Below are 14,741 nucleotides of genomic sequence, written 5' to 3'. Positions count from 1 at the left end.
CGGCTCTCCACAAGTTTGAATCTTTGTTTTATTGGCACTGTAGCACGGTAAGTGCAAGGGGAAGGAATGAGCAAATGCAGGGTCAGTGCCCAGCACTGTGTGGGAAATAGCAGTGTGTGCTCATGAGCGCAGCCTCTGGAGCCAGACTTCCTGGGAACATGATTCCTGCTCTAGCCCTTAGTAGCTGTGTGACCTTGGGCATACTACTTTTCAGTTGCCTCAGTTTCCTCAACTGTAAAATGGGGATAATAGCAATGTAATATGGGGATAATAGTGTTGTCACAAGGATTAAATAGATCAATACATGTAGAGCATTTAGAATATTATCTGGCACTGAGTAAATGCTCAATAGATGATATTCTTCTCTTGATTATTATGTCATCTTACTTATTACTTAGGAAGACAAAGCAAAGAGAGATATTTTATTATCCTAATTTAAGATGAGAAACCTGAGGTTCCTACAAATTACATACCTGGTCTAAAATAACAGAGACTGTAAGTGTTAAAACTGAAATTCAAATCCTGATCAAATGACTTCAAGCCCAAACAACCTACTTGAAAACCTCAAGTGATGGTTGAAAATGCTACTTCCAGAAGCAGGGATGTTTATCATTGAATATTCCTGACAAATAACAGTAGAAGTAATATGATGATGATTTATGAAGCAACTACTGGGCCACCGTTGGTTGAATCCTTATTGGTGTCTGTCACTACACTTAGTTTGCATGTGGTGACTCATTTGATCATTATAATAACCAGACAAGTTAGATGTTATTTTCCCCATTTATCAGAGAGGGAAATTGAGGCTCAGAGTGATTAAGCATCTTGCCAAGCTTATACAATTAGTAAGTGGTGGAACAGGTATTTAAACCTATGACTTTCTGACTCTGTAATTTGTGTACTTAACCATTCTTGAGTTCCCTCTTGTTTGACAAATCTTCTGGCAGAGACCCAAAGCCCATACTCCTGTAGCCTTTATCCACTGCTTCTGGTTTTCCTTAAGGTGCTATAGAACAGCTCAGTTTTCTCTGCCAAGTTAACTTTTTGGATATTTGGAAAAAGAAATGAAGCCCCCCCCCATTTCTTGTCATTTCTAGGGTAAACATTCAGTTTCTTTCAGTGAATCAAGACAGCCAGTTGTGTCCCCGTGTTTGGCAGCCATTCCTTACATGACCTCATTTTGAGGCCTTTCACCACTAAGGTTGCTCTCCTCTGAATATGCCGTCAGTATCTCAGTCACTCAAACTGTGAAGTCCTGCCTCTACCAAACTGCCCAGGACAAGGCTGAGCAGCTGGAGGTGAGTCTGACTCCTGCAGCGGCAATGGGTGTTTCTAAATACAAAGAGGATTATTATCATTTTACGCTGTGGAATTTTATCTGTTTTAAAATTATAAAAGAGTTTTTATTCTGTTTTGTTGTGTGTATGTGTGTGTGTGTGTGTGTGTGTGTTTTAACTATTTCTACCTTTGTAGGCTAAGCCCAAGGTAAACCAAAAATATAATGTTTGAAAATTTTGTGATTACTTATCCAAAAGGAGTATTTTTTTCAATACTTTGGCTTCTGAACTAGCAAAACAAGTAATTTTATAAAAATTTTGGATGGAGATGCAATTTCCATCCAGGTGAGCTATTAATAAATAACTTTTTTTGTTTTTGCATATTGGTGGTGTGTGTTAGATAAGAAACTTGTTTCTACTCTTTACCTAAAAGTCATCTGTACAGAGAAATTCCTGAATATCCAACTGATATAAATCCTACCATTTCAGATTATATTTTATTAGGTTCCCTTTATTTCTTGAGGACAAATAAGTTTAATGTCCAAATTCCATGGTTTTTGTTTCTACAGAATAAGCGGTTGCTACTCAGGCAATTTCACTTAGTCCACATGCATTCTCTTAGTTAAAAATGTTTGTATTGTACATTATGGAAAGAAAAATCTCTTTATCAGGTATAATAATATAGTTTTCCTTTGGAAGATTTTAACCTAGTTATTTTTAAATCATCTGGAATTGATTCAAGCTGCTTCAGATATTGTCATATTATTAATCATGAAGAAATATTTCATAGCTAAACAAAAATGGAGCCCATCTTTGGAACTTGGTGGAATATTGGGGGAAAAAAATAAAAAGAATATACTGTGATTGATTCTGAGATCTTTCAGGCTCTTAATAACTCATTCCAAGGAGATCAAGAAGGTTGGATGTAAGGAACCAAACTGCCCTGGTTAACATTCCTTGAGGAATGATCAATGAGAAAAATTTGTCCAGAAGTATGAGCAGTGAAAAAAACATATTTATTTACTTATTTAATTTATTAAAACATACTCATTTTAGTCCCCATGCCTTATCTAGATCAACTTCAAATATCACTAAATAAACTCTAAACTACTGATATAAAATCTCCAGAGCTTCTAGAACTTGATTAGGGAATTAAGGATCTGTAGCCCAAATGTTAGCAATAATCTGCCCATTTATTTCAATTTAATTTATTTTAGGTTTGTTTAAAAATTATTTGTGTTCTAGAAACTTCAGGTCCTTGGTCATTTCCTAATCTACTGGTAGAGTTTTGAGTCACCATTCCAGCATCTAGTCCTTCAAATTTTTCTTGCCAACAGCACCCAGATTTTCATTTGAAGAAATCAGTCCATTTCTAAGTTGCATCTTTGACCCAGCAGCACTGACAATGGACCTGACTGGCTTCTGTTGATTGACATTTCCCAGCACCAATTCATCCTACCTCACAGAAGCCTCCTTAAGTTGGATTTTCTCTCAAATTGCTCATCTTCTTTGAGCATCAGTTTTTCATCAGTAAAGGGATGTTAAATATTACCCACCTCATCAGGTCTTTGTGATGATTAAACCCATAACATTTGTAAAGCACATTGGATGTGCTAAACAGTCAGCAACTATTAATCCTGTTTCCTTTCCTCTTCCTCTTCTCCTCCTACAAACTTCTGGATACTGATGAGTCAGACAATACTCCATCTATCCAGGGAGTTTTCAGAGAAGGGAGTGGTGTAGAATGAGGGCTGAGGTCATGATTAAAAAGGGCAGAATTTCCTCTGAGTCCCCTTAGACCTGACCCTTCCCTGGTGCCTTTTCCAGGGAGTTCTACTTGTCACCCATGTTGCTGTAGGTCTCAGAAAAAACTGACGGTTCTTCAAGAGAAGCAGTAAAACAAGTGGCTAGACAAGATTTTTCTAGGAAGCACACCCCAGAGGAGAAACATTTGAATACCAATAGACATTTTGTTTTCCTAGGGTATAGACTTTATGCAAGACAGAAATAAAGGGTGCAGGTATTCTAGGATGATACTTGTTCTAGATGAGAAATATTTTAGAGAGCTGCAAATTAAAAAGACATCCAATCAAAAATATTTTAAACAGTTCCATTTAACTGTGAGGTAATTTTTTCATTGGGCTATACAATTTTGGAACAGGAAGAGATGACCTCGTTCAAGCTTTTATGTGATAGATGTGGGAAGCCAGGCAAAAGGCAGGGCCAGTAAAAGCCAGTAAAAGGCAGGGCCAGGTCTGCTGACTCACAGTCTAGGGTTCTTTTAATAGATGCCTCTGCATCCCAGCACTGTTTAACAGACCCCATTTCACTTTCCATTACAAACCAAAGGTCTGACAGATGCATAAACACCCATCAAGTCTAACAAACATAACCAGTTTTCCCAAAGGTGGCACAATAGTCACTGTGCATCAGCCTCAGGTCTCAGGGACACATTTCCCTCCCGAGGCACAGATTGAAACAGGGCACAGCCAACCTAGACACCAGGTTTTCACAACCTCAGCACTTTTCAGCATTTGGGCTGGAAAATTCTTTGATGGGGGAGTGGAGGCATGGGGTGGCAGGCCTGTGCATTGTAGGATGTTTAGCAGCCATCCCTGATCTCTGCCAATCAGATGCTGGTAGCACCCTCCTCTCCCAGACATGAAAATCAAAATGATTCCAGATACTGCCAAATGTCCCCTGGAGGATAAAATCATCCCTGTTGAGAGCCGCTGCTCAAGAGTTGAAAGGCTTGTTGCTCTGGACACTCTTTCAACCATTTTCTCCCATAGCGCAGTCCTGAATGTGAGTTCTACTGTAGGAAGGGACACGACAGGACATAAAATGAGGCACGCTTGAGATTTCAAGTATGTTTTCTTCAGGCAAAGTTTAAAAATTGTGAGTTTTCTATACTACATTTTTATTTAACTCCTGTATTTTCAGTTTCCGTCAGTAAAAACTTTCGATGATCCCTCTGAAGGGAGTATTGGTGAGCAGACGGCAATAGTGCAGTGAAGGCTGACTAAAAATCTTATTTTCATTGTTATATTTTGTTAAATTCCTAAGTACATTGAGGAAAGCAGACAGCCTTGCTTTACTCAGTAGTATTTTAGGTTGAGAGCAAAGAAGACACCTAAAAGGGTTGGATAACTTGTTACTACGACAGCAATGAGAAAGTATTTGTCAAATAAAAATAAACTTTTAAAAATGGGAAGATAACCCCAATGATATGAGGGAATGACAGTTGGGAGTTGACGGAAAGTAAAGGACTGATAACTGCACATTCAGACTACACACCGTTCAGATTCCTGGACATTCCTTTTTCTTGGCTGTCCTTACAGAGGGAGCTCACAAGGTTTTCATTCCTAGGAGTCCCTGCCAAGCTGCACCGTGTGCCAGTGGGGGCTGTGGAGGCACAGTTCTATGGCAGAATCTAGGCTAAATAGAAGAGAAGATGGATAACAATGGGATATAGAAATATGGAAAGAAGAAACACAAGAGAAAAGGGGAGGAAAAAAATACAAATAAGAAGGAGGGAGATATATAGTGTAACTTGCCAGAGATTCTATCTCCAGTCCTGGAAAAAACATCTTTTAAAAATTATATTTTCTCACCATGGATTATTTTTGTTGAACCTAATTAAAATGTTTCTCTTTTAGAAAGTTTGCCTCAAAACGCCTATTGTGTTTCTGTGGTTCAGAATATTTAACTATGTCCAAATTTACATTATTAAGTCTGATACAATAAGAAATAATACCAAATACTGTATCAATCCTACATAATCAGTCCTTCTGAATACCGTCACGTTCCTGCTGTTATTCCAAGCTGTCCTTGGAGATAGCTGCAGTCCAGCAATACACAAAAGGTTTCCTTTCTGCCTTCATAATTGTTTAGGACAGCACATTCTTACATTTCATTTTTAATCATCTAGAGCTTTTCAGATACTCCAGAGAATGCCTTCAATAGTACAATAAATGAGATCCAAGATTTCTAAGAGCCTTATGTTTCTTTCTTCTCGCAGTTGATAACATGGTGTTTCTGCCTTGTATTGGATACCAGATGTGGAGCAGATAACATAAGGAAAGGAAAATAAGAAGGCTATTCACAGGAAGGCCAGATTCATATGAGTGAAAATAATTTCCCCAACCCAGGAAGCCTCTTTCTTAAAAAAGAGTATCCATTCATTTTGAGTGCTGAGATAAGGCAATTTAGAATGATTTTCACCTTGGCCCAGAAATCTTAAGTAGAAACAGCATTAACAGAAGAGCATTGAATGGCAATCTTTGGTAAAAAAGAGAGGAGCAGAGATGCAGAGGAAAAAAAAGTATCTTCCAACTCAAAAATTCTCTGGAATTATGAATCTTATTAGGAACATACTACCACATTTAGAGAACTGCAAAATTAGTGATGATGTATTATTTTTAAAGAAATATTATTTTTAAAAAATAGTGCCATAATTATTTAATGGTAAAGAATTATCTCAGTGGTTCCCAAACCTAACATAACTAAAATCACTTTGGTCCTCCCTATAGCTCCTAATTCAAGAATTCTGGGGAAATTTCTGGAACTCTTTAATTTTAAAAATTTCTCTAGGTGATTCAAATGCTTTGTTACATTTAGAAACCACTGGAGAGTTCAATTTAAGAGATAGTTTTAAAACTACACATGTATTATATTAGAGCTATATTTAGTTTTAAAAATACACATGTATTATATTAGAGCTATGTTCAGAATGACCAAATTTCTAAATATACCCATTTCATCCACAGCAAATCCTTATATATTCTTGATTTGTATTGACTTTTCGGGGTCATACAGCTCTTTGTTGATCTGATGAAAATGGGGGATTTTCACTCTAGAAAAAATACATATGCACAGACAGGTAGGCATTTTACATTTATACATTAAAGTGTTCACAGATTGCTGAAATCCATCTAGGGGAAGAAACCATTTGAATGATTGCCCTTGTGGTTTGTGATGGTTCATATTTCAGCAAGATTCAGCACTCAAAGGTATCTTATGTGATCCTTTGAAAGAAAGTTAAATAAGAGACCAGGTGTTAGAAACAATCTGCAAAGCCATAGGCAGTAACCCAGAGTACTTCATTAGTTTATTAAGTGGTCTCTACCTCTGATCTTGTTCCCCTCCAGTCCCTGTTCCCCTCATTCTTCACAAGTCAGCCGGAATAATATTTCCAAAGCAATCTCTGACTATATCCTGCCCATGCATAAAATTCTTCAAGGTCACCTCATTGCCCTGGGGATAATATCCAAATTAGTAAGCATTCAAAGCCAAAGCCATCCAGGCCAAGGCCTCTGCTCTTTACCAGCTTCAACTGTTATCACTGACCTGCTCTTTAGCATCACTTAAGAAGCTTTTAAAGGTACAGACACATAGGTACCACGCCTTGACTAATTACATTAGTACCCCTGGGGCAGGTGGGAGGGGATCAAAAAGGGGCTCTAGTACTATTATTATTTTTTCACTCATCAGTTGCACAGTGAGAGTTGGGAAACTCTACTCTATCAAGGACTGAACTACCTGGCAGTTCCCAGAACCAGCCTTGCTATATCTGGCCTCTGGGTTTTATATGTGTTTTTTTCCCCTCAGCTTACAACACCTTTCCCTTTCTGCTCCTTTACTAGGCTAACCCTGCATGTCCTTTAGTTCTGAAATCAAAATCCCCTCTTTCTCCCAGAGATGTATTAGTTTTACCTAATCTGTGCCTGAAGCTAATTTCTGGTTATCTGCAGTCTAGATTCTAAGCAATTTAAAAGCAGTAGGTATGTTCTGTAGACGGTTTTGTTTTGGACTGGTTTGGTTTTCAATTCTTGAGCCAGGGCCTTGCACTAAAACATTAAGAAGCCATTTGATATGGAGTCCAGAGGTCATTTTGGAAGTTGTTCTTATGCATTATATAGATATCCCTTTTTAGTTTTCATGTATTGGAATAGCTAGAAGGAAATACCTGAAATTCTTGAAAACAAAAGTATAACTATGTAGCTTACACGGTGTGACCCTGTGATTGTGAAAACCTTGTGGCTCAGTGATCTAAACAGAATCTCCACTATTTTTTAAGATTATTATTTTAATATCATCATATTTTTGGGACCCTACTACATGCCAGTTACTGCCCTCAGTGCTGGGGATCCAGTTGTGAACATAGCTGACAAGGTGGATTGCTAATTAACAAGGGAAGATATGACAAAGATAATTTCGGATAGTGATAAGTGCTATGAGGAAAATAAAACAAGGTGTAGAAAATAACTAGATTGTGGGGCTAGTTATGACTAAAAGAGAAAAAGAGAAGGAGTAACAATGAATCATTTGGAGTTAAGATTAGTTAACGGTTTGGGTTACAAAAGAAGACTGTCACTTTCTGTATTGACTTTGTTTTATATGAACTAACTTTTCATTAGATTAAAAATTTTCTTTTTGCCTTTCATATTCTAATATTCTATACTTTTTTTTTTTCAGACTTTAGCAATAAAAAACTGAGAATTCCTGGGATGACGCTTATCTCTTCCCAACCTCAACAGAGGGAACCAATGCTGTAGGAAATCACTGAAAAATCACAATCACACACTGTCTCTACACCCCTGGCCAATACAAGGAGGAAAATCATTCCCTCAAAAAAGGGTCAGTCTTCCTTAATTCCAGAGACTGTGGACAACCCGTGCATGGGGGGGGATCACATGATACTGGTATGGGGCTGGGTGCGCAGGACCCCAGGCTGGCTCCCTGAAAACCAGGAAGAGCCCATGTCCCCATGTCTCCCTTCTCTGGGGGAGGAGTTCTTGGTCACTTAGCTCATTTCTTTCTCTTGATGAGGCTGTCCCTTCCCTGGGTGAAACCTGAATCCTGCAGGTTCAGCACAAGGTTGTCGGCAGGGAGGATAGACACAGTTCCGTGAGGTGGGAATCCTCTTGGAGATGTTCTGCGCTGCCCGGATTTTGCACAGTTTGATGAAGCCCGGGTTCTTGTAAGTGCTTCTCCAAGGTGAGCAGGGCCGTGTTTAAGGGTTCACACAAGAACATGTCTCAATCTCTGGCCCAATCCTCACTACCCTTCTACATGCAGAGCTCTGGATTGTCAGATATTCTATGTTTTTAGTATAAGAATGTCTATCCAACCAAATTTTTTTCCTTCCAAATGAGACAAGATGGGTAACTTGGGGAAAACTTTATCTTGGAGGTATTTTATAGCAATTTGTGAATTTCTCATGGATATGTTTCTGAATAGTCATATTCCCAATATTATCAATCTAACTTAGAGACCTAAGAGGTATTAAGTGGAAGAAGAAGAAAAAAAATATATAGCCATTGCTTAATTTTATTTACAAGATCTGAATTAATCCTTGACCATCACTGTAAACCTGTAAGAATACGGAACATAAAATTGAAATTTGTAATGTCATTTCCATTTAAGAATAATTCACAAACTTACGGCTTATATGATTAAGATATGGAAGACTGCATTTCCACATTTCCATAGTTCAATTAAAAACATTAAACTATTTATTCCAGAGTTTAGACTTTTGTTTTCAATTGAAAATATATCTTCTGTGATTTTTTTCCTATCTCCAATTGTTTTAAATCAGTTTTTCCTCAACCCATATTTTATGCATCAAAACTGCACCTCTGGTGAACATTTGACACTTGAGCCACTCCCTGGAATTGAATTTCTTTCTTGGGCTTTCCATTGTTCTTTCTAAATGGTGTTAGGCAAACTTGGCTACACTCAAACACACAGTTTTCACACTGGTCCCTTTTGGAAGATGTAGTACTATACATTTTCCCTAATCTTTGAGATGAAATTTCAACAGAATAACTAAAACACCCCCACCATGTCACATCAGGGGGAATTGTTCTCTCCAGTTAGGTGATAACAGAGTGTGTTTGGTGAGACAGCCCTTGAAAATGGCTCATAATCTTTCCATTTTCTCTTTGGACTGCAATATATTGTTGGTCATAAAACCAATAAGTTCTGCCAAAAACAAAATTGCAAATTGAGATCGTGCAAGGATTGCCACCCAGTCTGTCACTGTTTATAGTTACCACCATCAGTTTTCGTCTGTAACTAAGTCTGAGACTCTCTAGTAGGCTTCTGACAGGCTGAATATGTATTTACTTGGTAATTACACTCTGGTCATGTGGTATTTTTATTGAATGTATACTGTTTGATAAATAGAGATAGCTGAAATTGTTTAACATCTGATATCCCAAAGGTCTATAGAACAGCACTTTTTCAAGGTTCTTTAGGAGAGTCATTAGTATTACTTACAAAGAATTTGAGGTTGTAACCTAAAACCAGAAAATTTAGCATTTATGTAGATCTTTCCAGTTTAGAGTGCTTTCCTATCCACCTAATTATTTGAGTTTCACACAACTGCTGTGAGATAGGCACAAATATTTCAGTGCCAAAGTCAGTAAGAGAGAAAGGACAGACTTGAACCCACAGAGCTGTACTCCAAGGGCCAAATTAGAATATGCCTAGGAAGGTTGTTGACCCATAGTCTTTGAAGCTCAGAAATGTACAATTCTCTAAGGCCTTTCTAGAATCAAAGATCAGTAAAGTCAAGCCTGCAAACCAATTTGTGATATGCTAGCAGGGAGCTCTGAGCAGAAGATTAAAATTTTTATTTATCATATTTAAAAAGGGGAGAGAAATCACAGCCAAAGAATAGTGTTTACTTCTTCTAATAGGTAAACCAAATTTCAGTAAGATATTATATATCAGAAACTTAGGTAGGTTGGATGTTTTTAAAGTATGATGATTAAGAGACAATGCATTTTTTTTGTCTGAATTCCTTGGTAAATGGTAGTGATTCTAGATAAGAGAGCCATAGTTATTACCACAAATTTTTTTCTATTACTAAGCTGTTCAATCCATTGGTCTGTTTGTAGTGACTTCAGCTTCCTATAGCTTAGTTCATCTGAAAACTGAATAACATTTACAGTTACAAAAATGACAAGTATAACTAACATTTTATTGAGTGCTTACTAAATGCTGGGCATGATCCTAAGCAACTTGTCTGAATTAACTCATTTTTCTTCAGAGTCATCCTGTTATTCCCATTATACAGATGAGAAAACTGAGGTGCAGAACAATTAACTTTCCCAAAGCCCTCTTTTGTATTTATGACTGTCTGGAATTAACTCAATTTTAAAAAACTAAAACTACTATCTATGTATATTTTAATCAAGAAAACTGTTACCATTCCTGTTCTTATCCCAAAGTCAAGACCCTAAGATTTTTTTTCACAAATTATTTAGACTCACAGCAGCAAATTAATCCTTTTACAAGGCCTCCCTTATTATTCAATTTGCCCACTGTATTTAAATAAGATATAGATGATCAAATGCAACACAGTTTGGGGGTGAAAAGACTACTGCATAAAAACCCTTATATGAAATGAACTGTAAAATATTGTGAAGAAGTAAATTAAATGGTTCTCTTTTTTTGTTAAAAAATTCCCTTTAATGGTATAATAATATTCATGTTATCTCTTTCCCAACTTTATCTTATGCTGCCTTTGTAAGAAGGGGAGGGATTTTGCAATATGTAAACTTAGTTTGCTTTAGAGAGAAGAGGCCTTAATTTACTGGTTTTAAGGAGGTTCTAGAATGAGAAAAGTAGATTTGTTAGGCTGAGGAATTGCACAGGACCTGGTAACTCCATAGTGAAGATATGTCTTGGATTTGCATCTTACTTCAAAGATCAGGATGATTTACCTGTGGGAAACAAGACCAGTATTCAGGTTTTCATTCTCAGTTTTGCCACAGAGAAAGGTTTTGAAAGGCATGTAACAACCGTGTCTACTACAATTAACATTAGAGAATCTTTCAGATGATGGTGACTGCTGCACCAGACTTCTAAAAAGTATAGATCTTTCTTTTGCCCAATCTGATGTTATTTTCTGGACTGAAATTAGGAACAGTTCTGATCTACTACATTGGTGAGCTGTAGAATGGCCAAGGAGCTGCAAAGTGTAGCTGCCAGTGTTACCATGTTTATATGGTGATACCTTTTTTGAGAGTTAATGTTGCTATCAAAGTAAGCCAATTCATACTGATAATTTTCACCAGATCACTCAGGGGCAGAATGATGTTACTCTAGGGAACTCACCTATGATTCCTTGAGAACAACAGTTCTCAAATTTTAGCACAACAAAATCACCTAGAGGGCTTGTTAAAATACAGATTGCAGGACAGCACCCCTAGAGTTTCTTATTCAGTAGGTCTGGGGTGGGGTCCAACAATTTGCGTTTCTTAAAAACTCCCAGATGACCTTGAAGACATCCTGTTAAGTGAAATAAGCCAGACACAAAAGGAGAAATATAGTATGATCTCACTTATATGAAATAATTATAATATTTTAATTAACAGAGTCAGAAATTAGAATACAGGTTTTGGGGGCAGAGGTGGGGGTGACGAGGAATGGGGAGTTAATGCTTAATTGGTTTCTGTGTTGGGTGACATGAAAGTTCAGTAATGGATGGTGTTAATGGTAACACAACATTGTGAATATAATTAACACCACTGAATTGTATATTTGAAAGTGGGAAAAGTGTGAAATTTTATGTTGTTTTATATATCACAATAAAAAAGTTTTAAAAACCTATACAACTTGTTTTTTTAAATTTTTTAAATTTTTTTTTAATTTTTCATACGGTTGATTTAAAAAAAAAGTTAAAAAAAAAAAAAAAAGGAAAAAGATATGCAGAGCCCCCTTGAGGAGCTGGTGGAGAATGCAGGGGTATTGGCCTGCCCCACCACGATGGTTGCTAACATGCCCACAGACAAAGGGGACTGGTGGTTTGATGGGTTGAACCCTCTACCAAGGGACTTGCCCTTGGGAAGACGGTTGCTGTAAAGGAGAGGCTAGGCCTCCCTGTAATTGTGCCTAAGAGCCTCCTCCCAAATGCCTCTTTGTTGCTCAGATGTGGCCCTCTCTCTCTAGCTAAGACAACTTGGCAGGTGAAATCACTGCCCTCCCCTCTACGTGGGATCAGACACCCAGGGGAGTGAATCTCCCTGGCAACGTGGAATATGACTCCCGGGGAGGAATGTAGACCCGGCATGGCGGGATGGAGAACATCTTCTTGACCAAAAGGGGGATGTGAATGGAAATGAAATAAATTTCAGTGGCAGAGAGATTCCAAAAGGAACCGAGAGGTCACTCTGGTGGGCACTCTTACGCACAATATAGACATCCCTTTTTAGGTTCTAATGAATTGGGGTAGCTGGCAGCAGATACCTGAAACTATCAAACTACAACCGAGAGCCCATGAATCCTGAAGACTACTGTATAAAAATGTAGCTTATGAGGGGTGACAATGGGATTGGGAAAGCCATAAGGACCACACTCCCCTTTGTCTAGTTTATGGATGGATGAGTAGAAAAATAGGGGAAGGAAACAAACAAACAAACAGACAGACAAAGGCACCCAGTGTTCTTTTTTACTTTAATTGCTCTTTTTCACTTTAATTATTATTCTTGTTATTTTTGTGCGTGTGGTAATGAAGGTGTCAGGGATTGATTTTGGTGATGGATGTACAACTATGTAATTGTACTGTGAACAATCGAATGTACGATTTGTTTTGTATGACTGCATGGTATGTGAATATATCTCAATAAAATGAAGATTAAAAAAAACCTATACAACTGTACAACACAAAAAGAGAATGGTAATTAGTAATATAATTATAATATCAGTTTGTCAATTGTAAAAAATGCACCACACTTAAGCAAAATGTTAATAATAAGGAAAACTGTGGGGGGTGGCAGAGGGTTGTTATATGGGAACTCTGTACTTCCTGCATGAGTTTTCATTTTTCTGTAAACCTACAACTGCTCTAAACAAACAAAAAAGGTCTAGTGATGCTGATGCTGCTGGTCCAAGGACCAGATTTTGAGAACTACTGCTCTAGAGACTCTTGAGAATTCTACGAAATACTCACTTGGGTTATTATGATTATCAAGTGAGATCCATTTCCATAGCTCATTGCATTAAAGGAATGCTGTGAACATAGCTGTGTCCTGTGGGCAAAGTGGGTTGTTTAATTCTCAGTTATACTGTATGACAAACTAAAAGTAGTAGTTAAAAACAGAATTCATTAGTAAAATATTAAATATATGCAATTTCGAGTCCTTAAGATAAGGCATAGGTGGAGTGGAGGTGCGGGGTTAAGGAAAAGTTCTAAGGTTAGACTGCTTGAACTGTAGCTCTTTAGGGCTAATCTATCCAGTCCTCAAAGAGTGTGCATCTGAAATGAAAGGCAACTGACAGTAAAAAGAGATACACAATTCTAACAACAGCTCAGGGAAATGTGTTCTCTGGGCTGAAGAAGTCATCTCTCTACCGCTCCATGGTAGGTGTGCTGGTTTGAATGTATTACGTCCCCCAAAATGCCATTTTCTTTGATGTAATCTTGTGTGGGCAGGTGTATAAGTGTTGATTAGACGGTAATTCTTTGAGTGTTTCCGTGGAGATGCACCCCACCCAACTGTGGGTGATGACTCTGATCGGATAATTTCCATGGAGGTGTTACCCTACCCATTCAGGGTAGGTCTAAATTAAATCACTGGACTATATAAATTAGCTGACAAACAGAAGGAACTCAGTGCAGTTGTGAGTGACATTTTGAAGTGCAGCTGAGAGTGACATTTTGAAGAGGAGCTACAGCCAAGAGGGACACTTTGAAGAAGCTGAGAGAGAGTAGCTGCAGATGAGAGACAGTTTGAAGACAGCCATTGAAAGCAGACTCTTGCTCCAGAGAAGCTAAAAGAGGACAAATGCCCCAAGAGTAACTGAGAGTGACACTTTGAAGAGGAGCTGTGGCCTAGAGAGGAACGTCCTGGGAGAAAGTCATTTTGGAAACAGAACTTGGAGCAGACGCCAGCCACTTGCCTTCCCAGCTAGCAGAGGTTTTCCAGACGCCATTGGCCATCCTCTGGTGAAGGTAGACTTTGTTGCTGGACACTTTATGGCCTTAAGACTGTAACTGTGTAACCAAATAAACCCCCTTTTGTAAAAGCCAATCCATTTCTGGTGTTTTGCATTCCAGCAGCATTAGCAAACTAGAACAGCAGGAAATACTCATTTGATCATGGGAATTACAGAATTAATGCTATCATCCAATTTTAAAAAAGTAATTTGGATCTATAAAATTGTTCTGTTTTTCTCAAGCTGAAAATTAGTTATCTTCTGTTCATTTTTCTTTATTAAAATATTCTCATTTATATGGTCCAGTGATTTAAAAGTCTGAAAAATGAATAGTCTCATAATATCTTCAAATCTTCTTAACATAGGTGCTTCTGAAGGGTATATTATAGTTTCCTCAAATTTTCAAGTAACATCTAATCTCAAATTTTTTTGTAAACTGCCCTTGTAATAATACCTTGAACCAGTGTCTCTGAAAAGTTCAAAGCTGTTCCTATATTATTATATAACTTACCCTCA

At 37.7% G+C, this 14,741-nt stretch overlaps 1 long non-coding RNA gene across 1 annotated transcript in view; it reads left to right on the top strand.

Annotated features, from left to right (window-relative positions):
• Nucleotides 1-1,115: 1,115 nt before the first annotated feature.
• LOC119539109 overlaps nt 1,116-14,741 on the top strand; it is a 31,614-nt gene continuing 17,988 nt past the window's right edge. The window contains exons 1-2 of the long non-coding RNA XR_005217787.1: nt 1,116-1,298; nt 7,755-7,916. This is a non-coding gene — a long non-coding RNA (uncharacterized LOC119539109). The remainder of the gene's footprint in view (nt 1,299-7,754; nt 7,917-14,741) is intronic.

This window comes from Choloepus didactylus, chromosome 1 (genome assembly GCF_015220235.1).
Source record: "Choloepus didactylus isolate mChoDid1 chromosome 1, mChoDid1.pri, whole genome shotgun sequence".
In the NCBI taxonomy this organism is placed as follows: Eukaryota; Metazoa; Chordata; class Mammalia; order Pilosa; family Megalonychidae; genus Choloepus; species Choloepus didactylus.
The sequence above is the reverse complement of the archived record's forward strand: the minus strand, read 5'-3'. Positions and strand labels throughout refer to the sequence as shown.